General features: G+C 45.1%; 1 long non-coding RNA gene across 1 annotated transcript in view; it reads left to right on the top strand.

The window, feature by feature from the left end:
* Positions 1 to 16,840, top strand: part of LOC123367247 — a 33,827-nt gene that overhangs the window by 10,555 nt on the left and 6,432 nt on the right. The window contains exon 3 of the long non-coding RNA XR_006578375.1: positions 12,147 to 12,224. This is a non-coding gene — a long non-coding RNA (uncharacterized LOC123367247). The remainder of the gene's footprint in view (positions 1 to 12,146; positions 12,225 to 16,840) is intronic.

Raw genomic sequence — 16,840 nt, 5'->3', positions numbered from 1 at the left:
CTGCCTGCCCCAACCTCGGCATCAGTCTCTGGTCTCTCTAGTTCGAGACCTACATGCTTTCCCACGGACGACAGTGCGTTCCTGCCTCCGCCTTCTAGGCCACATGGCGTTGTGTACGTTCGTCACTCAGTACGCGAGGTTGCACCTTCGCCCATTTCAAATTTGGCTCGCGTCAGTGTACCGGCCCCACCGCGACTCCATCGATATGGTGGTCACGCCCACGAAGCCAGCACTCGCTTCGCTCACTTGGTGGCTGGACCCAGCAGTCGTGTGTGCCGGAGTCTCTTTCCGCCCTCTTCAACCATCCGCCACTCTGACCACGGATGCGTCAGAGCTGGGGTGGGGAGCGCACCTAGCCGACCTACACACCCAAGGCCTCTGGTCGCCCCGAGAGCTCTCCCTCCATATCAATGTCAGAGAGCTCCAGGCGATTCGCCTCGCCTGTCAAGCCTTTTGCCCCAGTCTCCAGGGGCGTTGTATCGCGGTGTTGACGGACAACACAACGGCGATGTTTTATGTCAACAAGCAGGGTGGAGCCCGATCTTCTCCGCTGTGCACAGAGGCGATGCTACTGTGGGACTTCTGCATAGCCCACTCCATTCACCTACTGGCGTCCTATCTTCCAGGGGTGCAGAACACGCTGGCCGACCATCTGAGCAGGTCGTTCCTGTCCCACGAGTGGTCCCTCCGCCCAGATGTGGTTCACACGATTTTCCGGAGGTGGGGGTTTCCCCGGATAGACCTGTTCGCCTCCAGAGAGAACAGGAAGTGCCACCAGTTCTGCTCGTTCCAGGGTCGCGCCCCGGGCTCCCTGTCGGACGCATTCCTCTACCCCTGGACGGGTCACCTACTGTATGCCTTCCCTCCGTTCCCGCTCGTACATCGGGTGCTTCTCAAGCTTCGGAGGGACAGAGCCCGACTCATACTCGTCGCTCCGGCCTGGCCGAGACAGCACTGGTACACTCTGTTGCTCGAGCTATCGGTACGAGATCCCATCCCTCTGCCCTTATGGCCGGACCTGATAACGCAGGACTTCGGCAGGCTCCGCCACCCGGACCTGCAGTCCCTCCATCTGACAGCCTGGTACCTGAGTGGTTGACCCACGCGGAGCGGACCTGTTCGGCGGCGGTCCAGCGGGTCCTGCTGGAGAGCAGAAAGCCCTCCACTCGCTTGACCTACCTCTCTAAATGGAAGCGATTCGCCATATGGTGCGACCAGAGAGATCTGAATCCATTCGTCGTCCCTATCCCAACGATACTGGACTACCTCTGGTCATTTAAGAGCAGAGTCTTGTGGTCTCATCGTTAAAGGTGCACCTGGCAGCGATATCGGCCTTCAGGCCACCCGTCGGTCACCGATCCATCTTCTCCGATCCTACGGTATCCCGCTTCCTCAAGGGTCTTGAGCGTTTGTTCCCGCCAGTGCGGCCTCCGACTCCGCCCTGGGACCTGAATCTGGTCTTGGGCAGGCTCATGGGAACCCCCTTTGAGCCCATGGCTGCGTGTTCACTGCTCCACCTGTCGTGGAAAACAGCCTTTCTCATCGCAATAACCTCAGCAAGGCGAGTTTCCGAGCTCCAGGCCCTGACGGCCGGTCCTCCGTACACCATCTTTCATGCGGACAAGGTCCAGCTTCGGCCTCACCCGGCCTTCCTCCCTAAGGTGGTGTCAGCCTTCCATGTAAATCAGGACATTTTCCTTCCCGTTTTTTTCCCGAAGCCTCATGCCTCGAGTCGGGATCAACAGCTGCACACCCTGGATGTCCGCAGGGCCCTTGCGTTCTACATACATCGAACAAAATCCTTCCGGCGTTCGCCACAACTGTTCATAGCGGTTGCAGAACGTATGAAAGGCAAGCCGGTCTCCTCTCAGAGGATTTCCTCATGGGTCACCGCATGCATCAGAACTTGCTATGAGCTGGCTGGGGTGCCGGCTGACCGTCTTACCGCTCACTCTACGAGAGCGCACGCCTCGTCTGCCGCCTTCCTGGCCCATGTCCCCATTCAGGACATCTGTAGAGCGGCCACCTGGTCTTCTGTCCACACCTTCGCCTCCCACTATGCGTTGGTGCAGCAGTCCAGAGACGATGCAGCCTTCGACTCCGCAGTCTTGCACTCTGCCACGTCTCACTCCGACCCCACCGCCTAGGTAAGGCTTGGGAGTCACCTACATGGAATGCATAGGAGCAATCACTCGAAGAAGAAAAGACGGTTACTCACCGTAGTTACTGTTGTTCTTCGAGATGTGTTGCTCCTATCCATTCCAGACCCACCCTCCTTCCCCACTGTCGGAGTAGCCGGCAAGAAGGAACTGAGGAGCGGACGGGCCGGCTGGGGTATATAACTAGCACTATAGCGGCGCCACTCCAGGGGGCGCCCAGCCGGCCCGCCGGTGTTGCTAGGCTAAAAATGTTCCGAAGAGCCGTGCACGCGCGGCGCGCACACCTACATGGAATGGATAGGAGCAACACATCTCGAAGAACAACAGTTACAACGGTGAGTAACCGTCTTTTACAAAGTATAGCTACTTCTATTGATAGAGCAAGGTGAAAGCACTTCACCATTATCTCATTTGTGCCACTGTTGGTGATGTGGTCAATCATTATGGAACACATTATAATAATTCCCAATATCATTTAAAGACTTTGGGATGTTTTGGAGTGTAGGATTCTATTGATCACTTTTTAATGCATATTTAAAATGAAAAAATGCAGATTGGCAAATGCCAATTGTAGAGCTTGTCGGAAATTTTTCTATGAATATTTTTTCTCAAAAAATGCTGACTCATTGAAACAAACTGTTCACAAAACAGGTTTGGATTTGACAGGTCTCCTGATTCAAAAAAAGTTTAAGTTTTGAAACAGTTAAAATATCTTGTTCTGACATTTTCAAAATGAACAGTTCTGGCTTTCTGATTTGAGATGACTTTTGGTTTTGAAGTGTTAGCTTAATTAGATTTTAAAAAGAGAAAAAAGGTGAAAATCTAAATGAAATTTTTCACTTGGCCTGAACTGAAAATGTTTTTTTGCTTGGTTGGTTGGTTGGTTCACAAATGTTTTTGAGATTTTGCCTTTTCATACCAATTTGAGCCAGAATTTTTTTTTGAGATCTTGACAATGTTTGAAGGATGGGAAAAGTTTCCTGCCCAACTATAGTCAATAATTCTATGCCTCATTAAAACAAGTCAACTAATGTAAATACTATATGTTCAGTGATTGCCAAATTAAAGTCAACAAACTATAACATCTGAGAGAGCACAATTACTTCCTATTGTAAGTAAAGAGAAATACAGCAGCATCCCAAACAACAGCACACACAAAATGGAAGTGCAATTAGATAAGACTAAATCAGGTCAAGGCTATAATGTTAAATCTGGGTGAGATAAGATGGGTGAGGTCATATATTTTATTGGACCAACTTCTGTTGGTGAGAGAGACAAGCTTCTGAGGCACACTAAGCTCTCCTTCAGGTCTATGTAAGCTTGAAAGCTTGTCTCTCTCACCAACAGAAGTAGGTCCAATAAAAGATATCACCTCACCCACCTTGTCTCTCTAGTATCCTGGGACCAACACAGCTACAACAACACTGCATACAACAATTAATTTTGTCAGTTTGCTTAAAGTGATTGTGCTCTCTGCCCAATAAAACAGATTCAAATAATTCTAATTGAATATTTGTTCGACTATATCTACAAGAAATGCAACATGAGCACATCATGTCTCGTTACTGAAGTGTTCTGCCAGGTGAGACTTTTTTTCCTTCAAGAAAAGCTGCCAATTCATTTGTCAGTTTGTATACATGAGATAAAACTTTGCCATGGGACAACCAATGAACCTCAGCATGGAAAAGCAGATGGACACACACTGCCCATTTCCTGACAGAAAAACCTGAAAGCACTGGGAATTCTTGACATTGTTTTTGATATAATTTACAATTTTCCCAACACCTTTAAGAGTTTTGTGAAGCTCAGGTATCACATCTTCAGCTGGTAACACCTTCCTGTGCACGAAACAGTGGTTCCATGGTACAATGGGTGCTTTCAAAAGGATTCTTTGCACAAGTCCCAAATGTTTCCCTGTCATTGAAGCATCTCCATCAGTTGTAATACCACACTTTGTCCAGCTCAATGTCACCTACTGCATATAATTATTCAGTGCACCAAATATATCAACAGCAGAAGTAGGCATGTCTGCACTAAATAGGTATTGTTCTTGAATCCCACCATCCCATATATGCCTCACATTAGCCAGCAAAATGGCATGATTTGCTATATCTGTAGATTCATCTAATTGGAAAGCCAAATAATCACTTACTGAAAGATGGTCTGTTGTTTGCTATTGGATGTCTTCTGAAATAGCACAGATTCCTCTCCTCATTATATCCTTGGAAAGAAGGACTGTTTTTAACTTTTTTGCAGCTGACTCAACAATTCAGTGCGTATGTCAATAGCAGAAGGTAAAATTAACTCCTCAGTGACTAGATGAGCTTGTTTATGTTTGGCAATGCAGAGTGCAGAAAGGTAAGAGGCATGTAATGCTTGCTCTTGGACAGTATAGCCACATTTAAGAATTTTTTGTGACATTTCCAAATCTTTGGATTTTCATTGAAAAACATCAATTGGCTTGTCTTTAGAGCTTGGGTGTTTTCTCTCCAAATGCCTGTGTAATTTTGATGGTTTTAGGTTTTTGTTAGTTAACAGTTCCTTGCAGATGATAAAATGTGACCTGCATTCACCCTGTTGATCCTCAATAAACAATAACCCAAATTTTAAGCAAGTGGGGTCATACCTATGATTACTTCCCTTCTCACATAGTGAAGAATTTTCATTATCACTGCTACTTAGGGTGGCCAGATAGCAAGTGTGAAAAATCGGGATGGGGTGGACAGTAATAAGTGCCTATATAAGGCAATGGATCAGTGTCCTCGTCGCACCACCCACCAGTACCTGACAGCAGTCAAGGAAGCTAATGATCCAACCAGTGAGTTGAATTCCATGAGCACCAGCTAAACCAATCCCAGCATTATCGTCACCGACAACCCCAACATGCAGCCCGGCGACTTCTATGTCATTGGTCCAGCTCTATGTGCATTACAACTCAACGTGGAGGGTTTGTCAGTTGCCAAGTGTGATTTACTCAGCATTCTTGCTCATCAACATACTATTGACATCATTTGCTTGCAAAAGAACATGTAGCAACTGCTGAAGCTGGGCATTACAGTATTGACGGCTTCAACCTGTTTATTGAATTCTGTAACACCATCCAGGTTGGCAGTTTCTGGCTGGCAAATGTTTACAAGCCTCCAAGCGTCAGCTGGAACCAACAGATGCTACCAAGCCTGTGACACCCAACTGTCTACGTCAGAGATTTCAACAGCCATCACACAGACTGAGGGTATAAGGAGGTTGACATAGATGATGAACAACTTGCAGACTGGGCATCTCAAAATGACCTTGCCCTTATCCATGATTCTAAGCAGCGAGGCACGTTCCATTCTTCTAGATTGGATCATGACTACTCTCCTGACTTATGCTTGGTCAGTTCAGTTCATGGCCATCCTTAGCCAGCAACATGCCAAGTCTTGGATAATTTTCCACACAGCCAACACAGACCATCATTGATCCATATCAGGCTACAGCTCCAAGTTGTCAAGAGTTCCAAAAAGAAGTGGTGGAACTTCTGAAAGGCCGACTGGAAAAATATCGGGAAGTGCTGGAGAAGGATGTGGTGACAATACCAGCCCAGCATGCCTTGGTAAATGAGACCGACCATTGCTCTGTGGTGCTATTTACAAAGCAGCCTGAAGAGCCATCCCATGCAGTTGCAGCCTGGTCTGCATCCCCTGTCTTGAAGAGGAGAGCACTGTCTTGCTTGCAATATGAGGCACTGGTGACTCAGATGTCACTGACCATCTGATCGAATCATTGGCCGCTGCTTGCCAAGCCAGATGGGAGGAGACAACCAAGAAGATGAGCTTAACCCGCTCCAGCTGCATGTGTTGTAGTCTGCTCCGATGCCTTAGAGCAGCAGCCACCTGTACTCTCCCAACCCTCAGTGACACCCAACCAGGTAGCCAGACACCTTTGGAGAAACAAGTGCGAAGGCAAGTGAGGAACGAATGGCGTATGTTTAAACGTGTACATTAGATCAGAAGCTGCCCAGAACCATTCATTGTAACAGAGCTGGAACAGACACTGGGTAGCATCAAGTGTGGAACAGCTGCAGGCTATGACAACATATCTCCAGAATTCCTGAAAAACCTTGGCCCCCGTTCTCGGCTTTGGCTTGTGTAATTCTTCACCAGGGTCATCAGTGAAGGCAGGCTACTGAAGATATGGTGCACCGCAAAAGTCATTGGCCTCCTAAAGCAAGGAAAAGACCCAAGTCAAGCATCAATCTATTGTCCCATATCATTATTATCGGTGTGCTTCAAGGCACTGGAGGGCTTGGTCCTACAGTGCCTATTACCTAACGTGGAGAGAATTTTGAGCCCTGACCAAGGCTTTTGCCGAGGCCATATCACATGTGACCATGTACTCGCACTGACCACATTTGTTGAAAATGCTTCCAGAGAAACTTGAAAACAGGTGCTGTTTTCATTGACCTAACAGTGGCGTGTGATACGGTATAGCACACTGGCCTGCTTGTGAAGGTATCAAGGGTCCTGCTACCTTGGGTCAAAAGTGTTGTTGAACTGTTCCTACACAATAGGTCATTCAGAATCCATATGGGGGAGAAGACAAGTGCTTGGAGATGACAGAGCAATGGGGTACCCCAGGGCTCGGTGCTTTCTCCAACCCTGTTCAACCTTCACATCAATGACCTGCCAACAACGGAGTCATGTATGTTCATTTATGCAGACAACATCTGTTGTGGTACCCATGCCCAGACATTTCACAAGCTTGATGCCACCATAAATCTGGACACGATAAAGTTAGCTGACTACTGTAAGACTTGGCACCTCCAACCAAGTGTCATAAAAGCAGTCTCCAGTTTGTTCCATCTTCATCACGCCAGCACAACCCGAGAACTGAATGTTTATCTGAATGGTCAGAAGGTGAAGCATGAAGTAGAACTGGTCTATCTAGGTGTGACCTTAGATCGCACACTGAGTTACCAGGCCCACCTGAAGAAGACAGCAGCTAAAGTTAAGACACGCAACAATCTTCTTAGCAAACTGGCAGGTTTATCATGGGGTGCTCATGCTCCAACTTTGAGGATGTCAGCTCTTGCCATCTCGTATTCGGTAGCGGAGTACTATGCACCAGTTTAGAGTCGATCGTCATACGCCAAACTGGTGGATACGCAGTTACTTGCCACCATGTGTATCCTCTCCAGCACCCTGTGTCCGACTCCACTCCCCTGACTTCCAGTTCTGAGCAATATTGCTGCTCCTCATATCAGATGAGAGGTTGCCACTGGCAAGTTACTGGAGAAAGTAAGCACCAACTCAAGCCTGCCACTGCACAATGATCTTTTTAAAGCACCAGCTGCATGTTTGCTGCCACGTCGCCCATTATGGTCTCATCCTCCACATAAGAACATAAGAACATAACAAAGGCCGTACCGGGTCAGACCAAAGGTCCATCTAGCCCAGTATCTGTCTACCAACAGTGGCCAATGCCAGGTGCCCCAGAGAGAGTGAACCTAACAGGCAATGATCAAGTGATCTCTCTCCTGCCATCCATCTCCATCCTCTGACGAACAGACGCTAGGGACACCATTCTTACCCATCCTGGCTAATAGCCATTTATGGACTTAGCCACCATGAATTTATCCAGTCCTCTTTTAAACATTGTTATAGTCCTAGCCTTCACAACCTCCTCAGGTAAGGAGTTCCACAAGTTGACTGTGCGCTGTGTGAAGAAGAACTTCCTTTTATTTGTTTTAAACCTGCTGCCTATTAATTTCATTTGGTGACCCCTAGTTCTTGTATTATGGGAATAAGTAAATAACTTTTCCTTATCCACTTTCTCAACATCACTCATGATTTTATATACCTCTATCATGTCCCCCCTTAGTCTTCTCTTTTCCAAGCTGAAGAGTCCTAGTCTCTTTAATCTGTCCTCGTATGGGACCCTCTCCAAACCCCTAATCATTTTAGTTGCCCTTTTCTGAACCTTTTCTAGTGCTAGAATATCTTTTTGAGGTGAGGAGACCACATCTGTACACAGTATTCGAGATGTGGGCGTACCATGGATTTATATAAGGGCAATAATATATTCTCAGTCTTATTCTCTATCCCCTTTTTAATGATTCCTAACATCCTGTTTTTTTGACCGCCTCTGCACACTGCGTGGACATCTTCAGAGAAATATCCACGATGACGCCAAGATCTTTTTCCTGACTCGTTGTAGCTAAATTAGCCCCCATCATGTTGTATGTATAGTTGGGGTTATTTTTTCCAATGTGCATTACTTTACATTTATCCACATTAAATTTCATTTGCCATTTTGTTGCCCAATCACTTAGTTTTGTGAGATCTTTTTGAAGTTCTTCACAATCTGCTTTGGTCTTAACTATCTTGAGCAGTTTAGTATCATCTGCAAACTTTGCCACTTCACTGTTTACCCCTTTCTCCAGATCATTTATGAATAAATTGAATAGGATTGGACCCTTGGGGAACACCACTAGTTACCCCTCTCCATTCTGAGAATTTACCATTAATTCCTACCCTTTGTTCCCTGTCCTTTAACCAGTTCTCAATCCATGAAAGGACCTTCCCTTTTATCCCATGACAGCTTAATTTACGTAAGAGCCTTTGGTGAGGGACCTTGTCAAAGGCTTTCTGGAAATCTAAGTAGACTATGTCCACCGGATCCCCCTTGTCCACATGTTTGTTGACCCCTTCAAAGAACTCTAATAGATTAGTAAGACACGATTTCCCTTTACAGAAACCATGTTGACTATTGCTCAATAGTTTTTCTATGTGTCTGACAATTTTATTCTTTACTATTGTTTCAACTAATTTGCCCGGTACCGACGTTAGACTTACCGGTCTGTAATTGCCGGGATCACCCCTAGAGCCCTTTTTAAATATTGGCGTTACATTAGCTAACTTCCAGTCATTGGGTACCGAAGCCAATTTAAAGGACAGGTTACAAACCTTAGTTAATAGTTCCGCAACTTCACATTTGAGTTCTTTCAGAACTCTTGGGTGAATGCCATCTGGTCCCGGTGACTTGTTAATGTTGAGTTTATCAATTAATTCCAAAACCTCCTCTAGTGACACTTCAATCTGTGACAGTTCCTCAGATTTGTCACCTACAAAAGCCAGCTCAGGTTTGGGAATCTCCCTAACATCCTCAGCCGTGAAGACTGAAGCAAAGAATCCATTTAGTTTCTCCGCAATGACTTTATTGTCTTTAAGCGCTCCTTTTGTATTTTGATCATCAAGGGGCCCCACTGGTTGTTTAGCAGGCTTCCTGCTTCTGATGTACTTAAAAAACATTTTGTTATTACCTTTGGAGTTTTTGGCTAGCCGTTCTTCAAACTTCTCTTTGGCTTTTCTTATTACACTCTTGCACTTAAGTTGGCAGTGTTTGTGCTCTTTTCTATTTGCCTCACTAGGATTTGACTTCCACTTTTTAAAGGAAGTCTTTATCTCTCACTGCTTCTTTTACCAAGATGTTAGGGCGGAAACACTCTGGCGAGAGAAATGGATATCTGTTACAATCCCCAACCAGTCCCTCATCGCTGACCCCACAATTTTCTCACCTGGTTTTGACCTGGCCCATCACCAATGGTCCCTGTTGAACAGTTCTGGACCGGGCAAGGTCTCTGTGCAGCCAACCAGTATCGCTGGGGCCTTTATGACAGCCCTTTGTGCAGCTGCAGCGCAACACAGACGATGATGCACATTATCAATGAATGCCTGCTGTCAAGGCTGAATCCCAACTCTCTCACTCCAAGTGCAGAAGTGGAGCCTGCAAGGATTTTAAAAATTAATACTGGCCACTCCAGTCTTGTATTAAACTCCCAAGGTTACAGCATTTCTCTGACCTTGGCTTGGTAAATGCTGCCACCACCCAAATGCAAAAAAACCCCTTTGAGCCCAGGAAGGAGCACTTGGGAATTCCTCCCTCAAGACTTTTCACGGCCCCTCCGGGGATGAACTGAGAAAGAAAACAAAGGCAATTAGCTGTGGCTATCAGCTAATTAAACAACATGCACAAACCTCTTCAGACACCAAAAATCCAATCCTGTTCTTTAAAAAGGTAAATTTTATTAAAAACAAACAAACAAACAAAAATAAAATACATTTGGAACTTAGGCTTTTGCTAGATTTTAAAAGAGCAATTCCAAAAATCAAGCACCCAAAATAGCTTTCCTAGGGGTTCAGCTTAAAGGTTACAAGCAAACAAAAGCATCGGAAGTTAGCACAGAGGAGTCCACAAGCCAATAAGAAATAAAAGAAATAACCCTAATCACGTCTAGCTAAACATTCTGATCTACTTACACATTTGGAGTTCAGATAAGTAGTTCTAGGCATGATCTGATGATTTATGATCATACCTGGCTTAAGCTGCTTATAGCATGGCTGCTCTGTCCCTGCAGCCCAGAGAACAACAGACAAAGGGAAAGTTTCTTCCCAATTCTAAAAAGTTCTACCTTCCCATTGGCTCTTTTGGTCAGGTGCTCACTTTTTTTTTCTTTACCTGGGGGACTTTTTAACCCTTTACAGGTAAAGCAAGTAAAGAATAGCTACCAAGAAGAATTTTACAGCTAACTTGTTGGCTGGGTGTCCATCAAAGGGAGCTAGCCTCCCCTTTATTTATCACACACCCACCCAAATCACAGATGGTGCTGGCCAGCCTGGTTCAGGTCGGGTCCACACCGGCTGGGATTTCTTCCTGGAGGTTTAGGAAACAGAGTTAATAAGATACATGCACCTCTAATTTTACTAATAATTACATGACGAACTAAACAGTACTTTTTACATTTCAAGGACTACAGTGACTTAGAATGCAGAGACATTTTTACCTGGCTGATTCTGGGAAATCTTCCCGGAAGAGTGCATCAACCACTTTGTTAGGGGCTCCTGAAATGTGTTGTATTTTAAAATCAAAGTATTGGAGAGCAAAGAAGTTTTTTCTTAGTCTCTTTGACTGTGTGAAGCCACTTCAGTGCAGCATGGTCAGTCTGCAGGTGGAACTGCCATCCCCAAATGTATGAGCGTAGCTTCTCCAGAGCATACGCAATGGCGTAACATTCTTTTTCTGAGACTGACCAGTGGCTTTCCCTCTCAGAATTTTTTTTGCTGAGAAACACAACAGGATGGAATTGTTGATCTGGTCCTTCCTGCATTAAAACTGCTCCCACACCACACTCAGACCCATGGTTACAACGAATGGTTGGTTGAAGTCCGGGGCCCTCAGTACAGGGTCAGATGTAAAGGCCGCCTTAAGCTGGTTAAAGGCTTTCTGACACTTCTCAGTCAACTGAACTGCATTTGGTTTTTTCCTGGTCAGGTCTGTCAGTGGGGTGGCAATTTGGCTGTAGTTTGGTACAAACCATCGGTAATACACCTGCTGACTAGGTTCAGCGGTGGCCTAGAAGAACTGCATCACGCCACTGAAGATGCCATCACCATAGATGACTATGCAGTCACTAAATAAATAAATAAGACAAAACTCCAAATATCGGGACTGTCCCTATAAAATTGGACATCTGGTCACCCTACTGCTACTTGCGAAAAGGCAGGTTAAAAATTTCTCCATTTTACTGGCTGAAAGATTTGCTTCTGACTAAAATACACTCCAAACTCTCCACTGCTACATTCCAGTAAAATGATGGAATGTTACATTGGAGTGGCTAATCACTGGCACCTGCTGCTGTTCAAATAACTTTATTACAGAGCTTCTACTGCAAGAAGCATGTGTTTAGGCTGGCATGGGATCACAACACAGAAATTCTGAGGTGCTGGTTCTGAAATCAGAGAGAGAAGGGTGGGCAATGGGGGTTGGGGTGGGGTGGAGTTTCCATGTGGGATATGGGAGTTTCTGTGAAGTTCCAAATGTCTGGGAGCACTTGGTCCACACTTTGTTCCCTGGTCTCAGTTCAGGTAGCACTTGTGTTCTGTGCCAAACATTGAAGTTTTGTTGCTGCTAAATTTTTATTTGATCATTCCATTTTTGAAATTCTTTCAGGCCACTTAAAAGCATCCATAGCCATCTTCCCATCAGAAGTTCTGCTGGAGATGTTCCAGACGCAAGTGGTGTTGACTGGTATGTCAGGAGAATTTTATACGGTGTGATGGGATCCCCGGGGTACAGCCTGGGACTATGGGGCCGCTGTGCCCGCTGAACTCTTTCCAGCCTGGGCTGTCTCTCACTATACCTTGCTAGTGACCAGCAGCAAACCCTTCCAGGTGCTGTTATCACTCAGCACAACTGCATGTGGAGACCCCACACCCAGCTAGATTGCATGAGTGCTCCCAGAGCCATTCATGAGTCACACATGGAAAGGGACCAGCCAAATCCCTCTCCCCACCCCGCTCCCAGCCTTGCACCTCAGGAATATACCGTCTTGCACTGCTCAAGGCGAGCAATGCAGATTTATTAATTGGTTCACCACTTCATCAATGGAAAGTGGATATACACCAGCCTTTGCAAAACCTGAGCAGATTTACCACACGCTTCAGGCAATCTCTCTGGTAAAGGTAAACAGTAAAACAAATTTATTGACTACAAAAGATAGATGCTAAGTGACTATAAGTGATAGGCAAAAAGTCAGAGTTAGTTACTAACAGAAATAAAATATAAGCACGCAGTCTAAACTTTCAACCCTATTAGACTGGGCAACAACTAGACTAAGCTGTTTTTCTCACCCCACTGGATATTGCAGTTCATAGTACACAGATTTCACCCTTGAAATCTGGGCCAGTCCCCTCAGTTGGAGTCTTCAGAGTGGCCTTTTTGCTTGGAGCATAGGTAGGTGAAGGAGAAAGGCCAAGCATGTGGCCACTGAATTCTGTTTTACACCCTCAGTCCTATGTGCTTGGGAAACACAAGTCCAGACATGTCTGGGGGACATTGCTAAGTCTCCAGGCAAGGTTGAGCAATTCCCCTGGTGCAGCCTCATGCAGGTGAGTCACTGAATTGTAGCTCCCTTGCTGGACAATGGCTGTTGATGGGTTGTTTGACACCCCAGCTGGGTGTTGGTTACTTTCCTTGCTGTTGCCTCTGTGGAGCTAATATCTGCCTGATTCCCCAGCTTTATAGCATGTTTTAGTGACAACCATACAACACAATTCTCGTAACTTTGTATGCATTAATGATATACATATGTGGTGTGGCAGAGCTCTGACCTTGCTCCCGTGGGTCCTGCGCTTCTAGGCGGTTTATGCTAGCCTCAGTGGCTCACTGTGACCCTCCACATAGCCCTTCTCTCTCTAGGGCCAGGGTTACAGTCTACTGAGCCCTTTTCATCATAGGCTGCAAGGAGGTTGGTGAGAGAACTCCCACAGTCTCTGTTCAGCCTCCTGTCCTGACAGGGACCTGACTTCCCCTTCCAGGAGCTGTTCCTGTAGTGGTGGGTTGGGGGGAACCCGGGCCCGCCCTCTACTCCGGGTTCCAGCCCAGGGACCCTAATAGTAGCAGTTGTTGGCAGCCAACCTTTCATTGCTAGAGTTGCTACATTTCCCTGGGCCACTTCCCCACAGCTCTCCTGCTTCTCCCTTCTTCACCCTTACCTTAGGGATCCTTTAACGATGGTTTGAGGGTGTCTTCAGTAACCAGCCCTTCAGCCGCACTTCCTCTCCCCTGGTTCTCCTCTGCCTGACTGGAGTGAGCCCTTTTTATAGTATCAGCAGGGCCTTAATTAGAGTCAGGTGGTCACATTAACTGAATGGCCTCACCTGACTCGTTACAGGTTAATTAGAGTCAGGTGTTCTCATTAGCCTGGAGCAGCCCCTGCTCTGGTCAGTCAGGGAACAGAAAACTGTTAATCCAGTGGCCAGTATATCTGCCTTCTACTATTCTGCTGTACCCAACTGGCCTGGGTCTATCACAGTGGATAGAGAAATGACTTTCAGCAAATCATCACCTTTCCCCTGATACCTTAGAAGGCATGCCCCTCTGTGGCTCTCGGGTAATGTGGACTTGCTAGTATGTTCAAAATCAGAGATCTGTGCAAATGCTAGGAATGTTTCAGAGGTAAACTGACCCCATTATCAGATATGAGGAATTCCATATCCTGCAAATATTGACTTGAGTTTCTCCTCCTTCTTTCTGGCACCTCCTATTAAATTTGGTCATTTCATATATAATATTTTTTCTGTCTGTGAAATGAGCATTAAAAGCCTCCTTCAATTTGTTGTATTCTTTCCTCATCAGTGAGGGGTAGGGCTTTCAGGATGTTGGCAGCAGCATCTCCCATGGCAAATATCAAGGCATTTACTAAGTATTCTTCTGCTTTCCCTGTAAAACCAGAAGCCATTCAGAATCACTCAAATCTCTGCATCCAGCAAGGCCAGGTACTTGAGTTACCAAAATCAAACTTGTCTAGCAGAGCCATTTGCGCTATGGACTCTATTGCTGCACTGAGACAGGGATCTGCCTCCTTCCTGCTGCTGATTTCACAGGTCTCCTCCCTGATTTTCCACTTTCCCCACTCACTCACCACTCCACCAGTGTGGGGGCCACTTCCCTTTCCTGCTCCTTTAGTGAGGGATTCACTCTCTTCTGACACCACAAGGTGTGAAGACAAACACAAAGAACTATGCTTTAAGCAGCAACTAGAAAACTCCCTCTCCAGGAAGTTCCTATGTTTATTAAGATCCCATCTGGAACCCATCTTGGTCCTCTCTGGTAACTGTGGAGGACCGCAAGTTCTATAACCACTCTGCAAGACCTAAATCTTTCTTGCTACCAATCTCTTAACCTTCCCAGGTACACACATCTTCATTCCAAAAGGCCAGTGTGTAGATAAAATATTGAACAAACTGGGATGCAGGAAGATTTTGTGCTAGAATTAGGAGGATTACTGTGTGGTTTATCTGAATGTTTCCCAATAATATTAATTCTTTGAACTTGCTGAAAATTAAAGAGAATTCTGGACTAAGATAAATGTGACTGAATTTAGTTGCTTTGATGTTTCTTAAACAAATCTTTGGACAGAAAGTAATTTCTCAACCCTGTCTGCACATACTGTATAATTTAAAATTTTTGACAACTTCACTGGGTTGCAAATCTCAATGATGTCCAGGTTATAAATTTCACTTCAATGGTTTTGCCACTCTTAAAGAAATAAAACAAAGCATAATAAAAACCTTTTCCACCATAGTTCAAGCACTGGTTTTACCTGTTTTTCAAGTCTGTTTCCTTGACTGAATCCTTATTCATATTTAGTCCTTTGACACGCTTGAAAAGCCAATAATTCAAATATTCAAATAATTCAAACCCAAATAAATAGATTAAAAGATTCTCAAGGTTCAGATTTGCTGTCAAGAGACTACTCTGTGTAAACAAGGCAATAACAGTCATGCCTACAGAGTGGATCAAATTTTGTAATATCAGATACTGATAGAAGTGAGTCCTAAACTATTATAAAAATGAAGCTCCAAACCAATCTTTGTTCTCTCTCTCTCTCTCTCTCTCTCTCACACACACACACACACACACACACACACACACACACACACACACACACACACACACAGAGAGAGAGAGAGTATTGCACGAGGAGGCAGCTTTGAGTCCAAAAACCTTCCTTAAAAGCCTTTGATCTATTGAGTTTCACTATTCCTCTTTTCATTAGATAACCAGAAGTTCAAGCTAGGACATTTGGTTGCTCTTTCGCAGGCTTGTGTTTCATAGCTCAAAAGGTTGCTGATAACAGACATTTTGAATGCAGTGTTGGTGGGCTTGCTCCAGCCAGATCTAACAGTCTGAACTGCATCACAATCACTTCAGTATATTTTTCTTCCAAAGAATTCACTAGTAAAGGGAGACTTCCTTGTTCTTTGCACATGCCTTCATTAAGGACAAATGCTAGGACCCGGGCTCCTGCGTAGGCTGCTCTACAAAACCCTAGTACAACATTTAACTCGTCTCCTGCTGTAAAATAACCTTCATTGGATAAAGATGATTTGAATAATGACCTACTGAGAGGCCAACTATTGTGCCATACGAGAGTAAGCTGGAGATATTTCTCATAAATGAGAAGTAGAAAGACTTAATAAAGAGTTTGATTTATTAATTTTTCTAAGCCATGTAATATCTGACGTGGCTTTCTGTGATAAGAGAAGGTTTTGACAGAATTGAAATCCTTTTTCTGACTCTGTGTGGTCTCTAATTAAATGATTCACTGAGGCTCACTGGACTCAACTGCCTCTTAGCTTTTCCAGAAATGTTAAGGCTTTTTCCTCAGTGTTTAATCTGTCCAGAACCTCTAGAAGAAGCAGCGTGAATTGTGTTTGTTCACTCTAATGGCTTTATGCTTTAAGTGTGTCACCAAACCCCAGTGCTAAACACTTCATGGTTAAAACTTGCTTTCCTTTACTGTCTTTTGCCAGGATATGGTTCTTAAAAATGATATTTTTGGAAACTAGATACTGGAACTTTGGGAAAGTCATTAATACAACCTGCCCTTGCAAAGGATTCTCGTGGCTCTTCATTCAGAAAGGCTTTGTTCTTCCAACCAGCCTTTTGAGGATTTTGGAGTAAGCACAAGATCAAAACCACCTAAACCCAGTACTTTGGGGAGTACTAACAATTGGACGAGGCCTTGCGTCAAAGGTATCCGAGCTGGGGACCTTTCTGAAGAGAAGCCAAACTGAGAGTTAATATGGAGCGCAAAAAAAAAAAAAGTCCACCACTCTATTGTCTAGTGGCTCCACTGG

The sequence above is a fragment of the Mauremys mutica genome, chromosome 3 (genome assembly GCF_020497125.1).
Source record: "Mauremys mutica isolate MM-2020 ecotype Southern chromosome 3, ASM2049712v1, whole genome shotgun sequence".
In the NCBI taxonomy this organism is placed as follows: domain Eukaryota; kingdom Metazoa; phylum Chordata; order Testudines; family Geoemydidae; genus Mauremys; species Mauremys mutica.
The sequence above is the reverse complement of the archived record's forward strand: the minus strand, read 5'-3'. Positions and strand labels throughout refer to the sequence as shown.